Genomic DNA, 6,974 nt, shown 5'->3' with positions numbered 1-6,974 from the left:
ATTCCTAAGCCTGGGGTCACCCTGAAGCTCTGATAATGCAATGAAATGTACTGTAGATATAAATATATCTGTACTGTAGACATAAATAAATGTAACCTCACCTAGATATTTTAAAGGACATTTTTTATGATTGGCAGCTCAGTTCTTTATAGCCACCTTCATCTCTCAAACCAGTTGCTCTAGATTTTAAAGATCAAGTCTTCAGACAGAAAGATAGCACAGTGAATAGGATGCTTGCCTTGCATGTGGCTGACCCTGGTTTATTCACCAGCATTGCATACAGTTCCATGAGACCTGTCAGCAATGCTTTTTGAACACAGAACCAGGAGTAAGCCTTGAACACCGCCAGGTGTGGACCAAAAGCAACCAAAAAAGATCAAGCTTAGTATAGCAAGACTGGCTCTCCAAAGAAGGAAATAGCATCCTTTTAAGTGTCGGGTAGTTGTCCACTTGGACTTGTGGTACCCAAGTCCACTTTGGTACCCAAATCCTTGGTACCCAAGGATTTATGTTCAGTGCCAGACTACAGACAGAGTAAAGTTTAGCTTTTTTTCAAGGATGTAATTTAGAACACATGTGAGCTCCCTTCCATCTGCTCGTTGCTGTGTGGACATTTTTGCACTGCCTGCCTGTTCTGTGTCTGCCATTGCCAGTCTACTGGAGTCTGTTCAGACTTCATGTTTGTCTTCCAAGCTGTTTGTCTTTCAGACCTTCTATGCTTTTATGTTATGTGCATGTCACTGTGGACATATGTGTACTTGTGAACATGCATTGGTTTGTGTGGAGAGGAAAAGAGATGAGGACACTAGGAGATGGGAGTCAACACTAACCAACTGGATAGGAATTCTAGCCACAGGATCCAAAGACTTCCCTATGGGTTATTGCCCTTTTGCTCTATGTCATCTATCCAGGTTGTAACAGAGGTCAAAAGTGTTGATGTATGACAGATCTAGAAATTAACTTTTCTTGATTGAGTACATAATACATTTTTTTCCAATTTCCTGGTCTCATTAGACAGGTCTCCTTACTTCAACACCCAAATTTTGGATTAATTTGCTAATTCCCACATATATGTTGACCTTTATTTTGATGAATTTTTCCAGTTTTTGTGTGGCTTTGAAAATGATTGTTTAGCAAGTGGATTCAAGCTTCCTCGGAGAATAATTTATGTCTCTGATTGAATAAAGAAACTTAGAAACGTTAAGCTGCTTGTTCAGAATTACAGGGTGAAATGTTACTTGCAGAACTTTTCTACTAATCAAGGATGGTCCAAATTTCAAGCTACTTCAAAAATGAGCCCTGATTTTAGCCAACCAAGTAGCACCACAAAGAACCATCTCCTTGCTGTCAAGAAACTAATGTTTTGTGACACATCACCTGAAAGCTATCTTAAAATAAAACCTTAATATGATCAGATATTTCTTAGTTTTGGAGAGCAATAGTACTCATTTGACTTGATCAGAACCTAATTATAGTCTTTACTCTTTCATTTTCCAACTCATTTTTTAAACGACCAATCTTAGTACAAGCAAGAACCAATGTCCTCCTTTTATCCAGTCCCTTTTAACCTCTCAAGTTATTCAAAACATTGAGAACCAAAGTTTCAGTATTGACACCAACCCTCTAGTAAATAACATTCTGAGGCATGTTTTAGTCAGCCAAAGAGCCTCTCATTTCTATCACCATCTAGATGATCTCCATATAAATAGCCTATGGGGGCCTTGTTACTAAAGTGCTTTGGGTACTTCAGACTTGGATTTCTATTACAGATTCTGTATTCTTGTTCCCAATCTTAACATTCATGCAGGAATATGTGTTTGTTGGCATTTATATTAAGAGATGGAGTAGCAGCAGGAAACTAACTGCAGGAAACCTTATATTGAACCTAAGAAACAGATGCAATCTTTTCCTTCCTTTACTGCTAACTATTCCCCAGAGGTCTCTCTTAGCAATAGATCTAATTTTAAAGATCTCCCTATTAATTCTTGGACACTGAACTACGAAATGTCACATTTCCATCCTCTCTATCAGTTCATTGATCTCAATCAACATTTGCTGATCTAGGGTTCGAAGCAATAGTACAGTCTATAGGGAACTTTCCTTGCACACTGTCAGGCTGGGTTCCATCCCTGGCACCACAGATGGTCTCCCAGAGTAACTCAAGGAATGATCCCTGAGCACAGAGCCAAGAGTAATCCCTAAACACTGCCAGGTATGTCCCTCTACAAGAATTCTTACTTATCCACAAAAACACCGAGTAAAACATCAATGATTTCATTATCTATTTTGTAGAAACTTGTCTATTTACAGTCAACCTCAACAATCCATTATCACTATGATCAAGATATATATGCCTACACATATATATTTCGGCAAACATTGTCATTGACAGTTTCGAATATACTGATTAGTTTTACTCTTGCTTTTCATCAACTCGTCAAAGTTCTATTTTGTGTTTCTAATGTTAAAGATCTGTAAGAAATGTGCATTGTCTTTTTTGAAACAGACTGTAGGTAAAGTTCTTACAGAATATATGCTCGTGTTCTCTCTTTTGGAATTTTTTACGACACTTAAAATGATGCAAATATTACTTAATGAAGACTAAGGAAAATAATAAAATTTACGGTAAGTATCTCATTTCTCCCTGGTGAATCAAAAGATATTGGCATCTATAATGAAGCCAGTTTAAAGAAGTGGTGCTTTGATAAGAATTTTGTCATTTATAAGTTGTGATTATAGGTAGCTAAAAAAAAAAACTTCTGTGCCAATTACATAGATCTGTACAACTGAAAGCAAATAATTTGACCTACACTAAAATTCATGCATTATGTAAAATTTTTGTCTTTACATACTAGTAAAGAATAATATATAAGATATAAGTGTTTTCTGAATCACTCTGCTTAATTCGATAGAAGTTCACTAGAAACAAAAATGACTTAGTGGAGATTGTTATCAGGCACAGTGAAGCGATAATGTTGAAGTTTCATATCTTAAATTCTCAGAAACTGAGAGAACAAGTTGAATATCAGCTTCCAGGAGATATTGGGTTTTTCAGAGACTAATACTTTGGAGTAATAAGTAGACGAGATAGTAAAAATTATTTTGAATAAAGTTGTTTCCTCCGTCCTCATCACTAGCTTCAATCCTAGAGGTAAATTTTATTGCCAACCTAAACTCATTGTCGTTGAATCTGGCAATTGTGATGAAAGATACTATTTTTCCTATTTTTCCCCAATGCCTTTACCAATGCAATCATAGAGACTAAGAAGTATAAAGGTAAAATAAAGGAGAAAACTCTTGACCAGACACATATCGAGAGGTCAGAAATACAAAAAAATAAATCACAGCACCTAGGATCTGAGGTTTTTGGAGCAAAAAAAAAATGGAAAAGGATTATTGAGAGAAAAGGTTGAAGGAGGTGTTAAGAATTTAACAGATACTATTCTCAAATATTTCAAGTTTATGACTTTGTGTAAACTTGGTTAAGCTATTGATATCCAGATATTTCCCTTCACTTTAACAACTCAACATATTCATATAAAACATATTCGTTACAACTGACTGAGATTAAATCAACCATTACTCTGCTAGGAGAATGGGAATAAGATCAAAACATTCAAAAACCGTGAAGAAATGGAAGGAGTAAGAAGTTAGAAACTTATGTTCTAACTTATCAGGTAGGGCAAGAATGATTTTGGATAAAATCCTAGTATCCAATACCTATATTCAAGACCGTCAGATTTTATTCCCAGCAACAGTGTCAATATGATGTTAGAAATTACAGAACATCCCCTTGTGGCGGCGGCATGGTGGCCTCCATCTTTTAGAGCCTAATGAACATCCAGGTATGAGACTGCATTGACGAGACATGTAGAGCCTCATGGGAATGGGGTGGAATCGACCCTGCTCCCCACCATGACAATGCCCCGAGTTGCCAGCCACAAACGCCTCCTCCAGCTCCTGAACGACCATGATCCCAGAGGCACACAAACCAATCTCAGAGCCCAGAGGCTTTCGGCAGTAATACCTCTAGGCTCATTACTAAAATATCAGAAATCCAAATTTGCTTGGCCGCTATTGCGCCAACATGACATCATATGCTGTTCATAATCAGTAATAGAAAACAAGTTATCTAATGTTGTCTTTTTGGCAGGTCTGAATGTTGGGCTTTCTCAGTCTCCTTAGTCTCTATATACCCTCAAACACATTATTGAGAGCACTGTAGCACCGTCCTCCCATTGTTCATCAATTTGCTCGAGTGGGAGCCAGTAATATCTCCATTGTGAGACTTGTTGTTACTGGTTTTTTTTTTTTGGCATATTGAATACATCACAAGTAGCTTGCCATGCTTTGCCGTGAGGGCGCAATACTTCGGTAGCTTGCCGGGCTCTCCGAGAGGGGCAGAAGAATCAAATCCAGGTCAGATCAGGTCGGCAGATGTGCAAGGCAAACACCCTATCTGCTGTGCTATCGCTCCAACTCTTTATTATTATTGAAGGGGGCCTATTAATAACCCTACAATGGCCACTAAGTGTCCTAGTGAAAAAATGTAGGTTTCAGTTGTTCACTAGAAATCCAAAAGCTAGAAATTACTAAAATTTATTGGAAAAGTATATTCAAAGCCAAAAAGGCAAAAGACAAACCTCTGGCGCTACAATATCAGCCAACTTAGGAAAGCAAAACTACAGTTCTTGAAAGAAATGAAAAGTGCTACATCCATAACACATGGGTGTAAGAAGTGAAGCATCCGTATAGCTAACCTGGAGAAAGTCATCTATACAACATCCAATCAGCCCTTAAGCAAAAGCCAGAGCAGAGTCGTAACTCTCTTTGATTCTTAAAATATATATATATATATATATATATATATATATATAAACCTGCGCTGTACGCCCTCCCCCCCCCCCCCGCAAGGGAAAAGGTGTCTCTTCCGCCTTCCCCCTTCCCCCTGGCAGTATGGTGGGCGCCAGCTCAGAGCTTTTGGACAGCCAGGTATGAGCCGGCAGTGATGAGGCAACCACGGCCTCATGGGATGGGGGGTGGAACCGGCTCATCCTTCTTGCCGTGCCGAGACCATGAGTTGCCCCCCATGAGTGGCTCTCTGGCATGGCCATGGCCCCAGAGACACATGGACCTAATTCGAAACTCAGCCACTTCTGGCAGAAATGTGAGTGGACTATGCATTAAGTTAGGGAGCCATGCCCTGCAGGATGAAAAGGGTGTCTGTCTCTTCCGCCTCTCCCTGCCTCCAGCAGCATGGTAGCCACTGCCTCAGAGCTTATTGGACAGCCAGATATGAGCCAGCAGTGACGGGGCAACTGTGGCCTCATGGGGGGGTGGAACCGACATGTCCTCCTTGCCCTGCCAAGACCACAAGTTGCCCTCTACAAGCGGCTCTCTGGCACAGCGATGGACCCAGAGGCACACAAACCAATCTTGGAACTGTTAGCCTTTTGGCAGAAATCCCTCCAGACTTAATTAGTAAAATACCAGAAATGCAGACGTCATATGGTCTTCATGAGCAATAGAAAACAAATGATTTCATGATGCCTTTTAAGCAGGTTTGATTGTTGGGGGGAAATTCCAAATAATCATGGTGCATCTTTTGTCAAAATAATGAATGTAATCAAAGTAGAGAGAGAGTTAAGTGGAAATCATCTGCCTCACAGGCACAAGAAGGGGTGGCATGGGGGGTATATTGGGGTTCTTGGTGGTGGAAACTATGCACTGGTGAAGGGATGTGTGTTTGATCATTGTATGACCGAGACTTAAACCTGAAGCTTTGTAACTGTTCTCATGGTGATTCAATAAATAAAATTTTTTAAAAAATGTAAGAGATAAAGAAAATGTAGAGTTTGTGCCTAGAAGTTGTTGGTTCATGAGACTTTAAAAAATAAGTTATCTCCATAATAAACAAAAAAATAATAAACGGGGTTCCATAGTGTAGCGGTTATCACATTTGCTTTACACGCAGAAGGTCCTGGGTTTGAGCCCCAGTGGAACCACGTAGTGGCAACACTTTGGGCTGGAGCAATAGCACAGCGGTAGGGCGTTCGCCTTACAAGCGGCCAACATGGCCGACCCGAGTTCGATTCCTCCGCCCCTCTCGGAGAGCCTGGCAAGCTACCGAGAGTATTGGATATGCCAGACACAGTAACAACAAAGTCTCCAATGGAGACGTTACTGGGCCCGCTCGAGCAAATCGACGATCAACGGGAGGGCCTTTACCTTTACCATAATAAACAAGTGCTGATAGAGAAACTTTAACAAGTTTTTCATGTCTAACTGAAGGTTGCTTCTACAAAATAGATCCTAAATGTATTGGAAGGAGATGCATCCAGGACTTTCATAAGTAGAAAGGACACACTGATGAAGCTTCTGTCTCTAGATTATAGGCAAAGTTCATTTACCTTATGAAAATCTTGTGGTCCCTAAGAACAGAGCTAAAATATTCTCTGCCTGTACTTTATAGATCGAAGAGCACTGCTGTTTGCAATATAGTTTACCAAATTTTTAAGTCCAGTATTGAGATCTACTGCTCAAGTAGAAGATTTCTTTCAAAATATGTCTGCTTATTGAATGTGTGCCTAGACATCTAAGATTTCTAGCGAACATGTAGGCGGAGGTTTTTGTTGTTCGCATGTTGGCTCACACACATCCATTCCACAGCTCATAAATGAAGGATTTGTTTCAACTTTCAGTTTTTATTGTATATGAAACACATTCCATAAGGCTACAACTTCCAAGACAGACATTTCTTTGGGAAATCCGTGCAAATTCAATAGGAACCCTTCTGAAAAGGATTCCCAATTCTACATGTCATAAATAAAAGCTGTGATTCGTGGTGGAAGGTAAAAGTATCCAAGGGAAGGCATTTGGAAGAAATTGGTCCAACTCATGAATGACTTGAGGAGTTCTAATTTTCCATGGAGTACGTAATTACAAATGTGGAATAAGCACAGAGAAGTAGAATC

At 39.7% G+C, this 6,974-nt stretch overlaps 1 non-coding gene across 1 annotated transcript; it reads left to right on the top strand.

Moving 5' to 3' along the window:
- The first annotated feature begins 5,932 nt into the window (after nt 1-5,932).
- Nucleotides 5,933-6,005, top strand: TRNAV-UAC (transfer RNA valine (anticodon UAC)). The gene has a single exon. It is a non-coding gene; the product is annotated as a tRNA-Val (tRNA).
- The last annotated feature ends 969 nt before the right edge of the window (nt 6,006-6,974 follow it).

This window comes from Sorex fumeus, unplaced genomic scaffold (assembly GCF_029834395.1).
Source record: "Sorex fumeus unplaced genomic scaffold, SorFum_2.1 ptg000007l, whole genome shotgun sequence".
NCBI classification, from domain to species: Eukaryota; Metazoa; Chordata; class Mammalia; order Eulipotyphla; family Soricidae; genus Sorex; species Sorex fumeus.
Note: the sequence above shows the minus strand (reverse complement) of the source record. Positions and strands in the feature narration are given on the sequence as shown.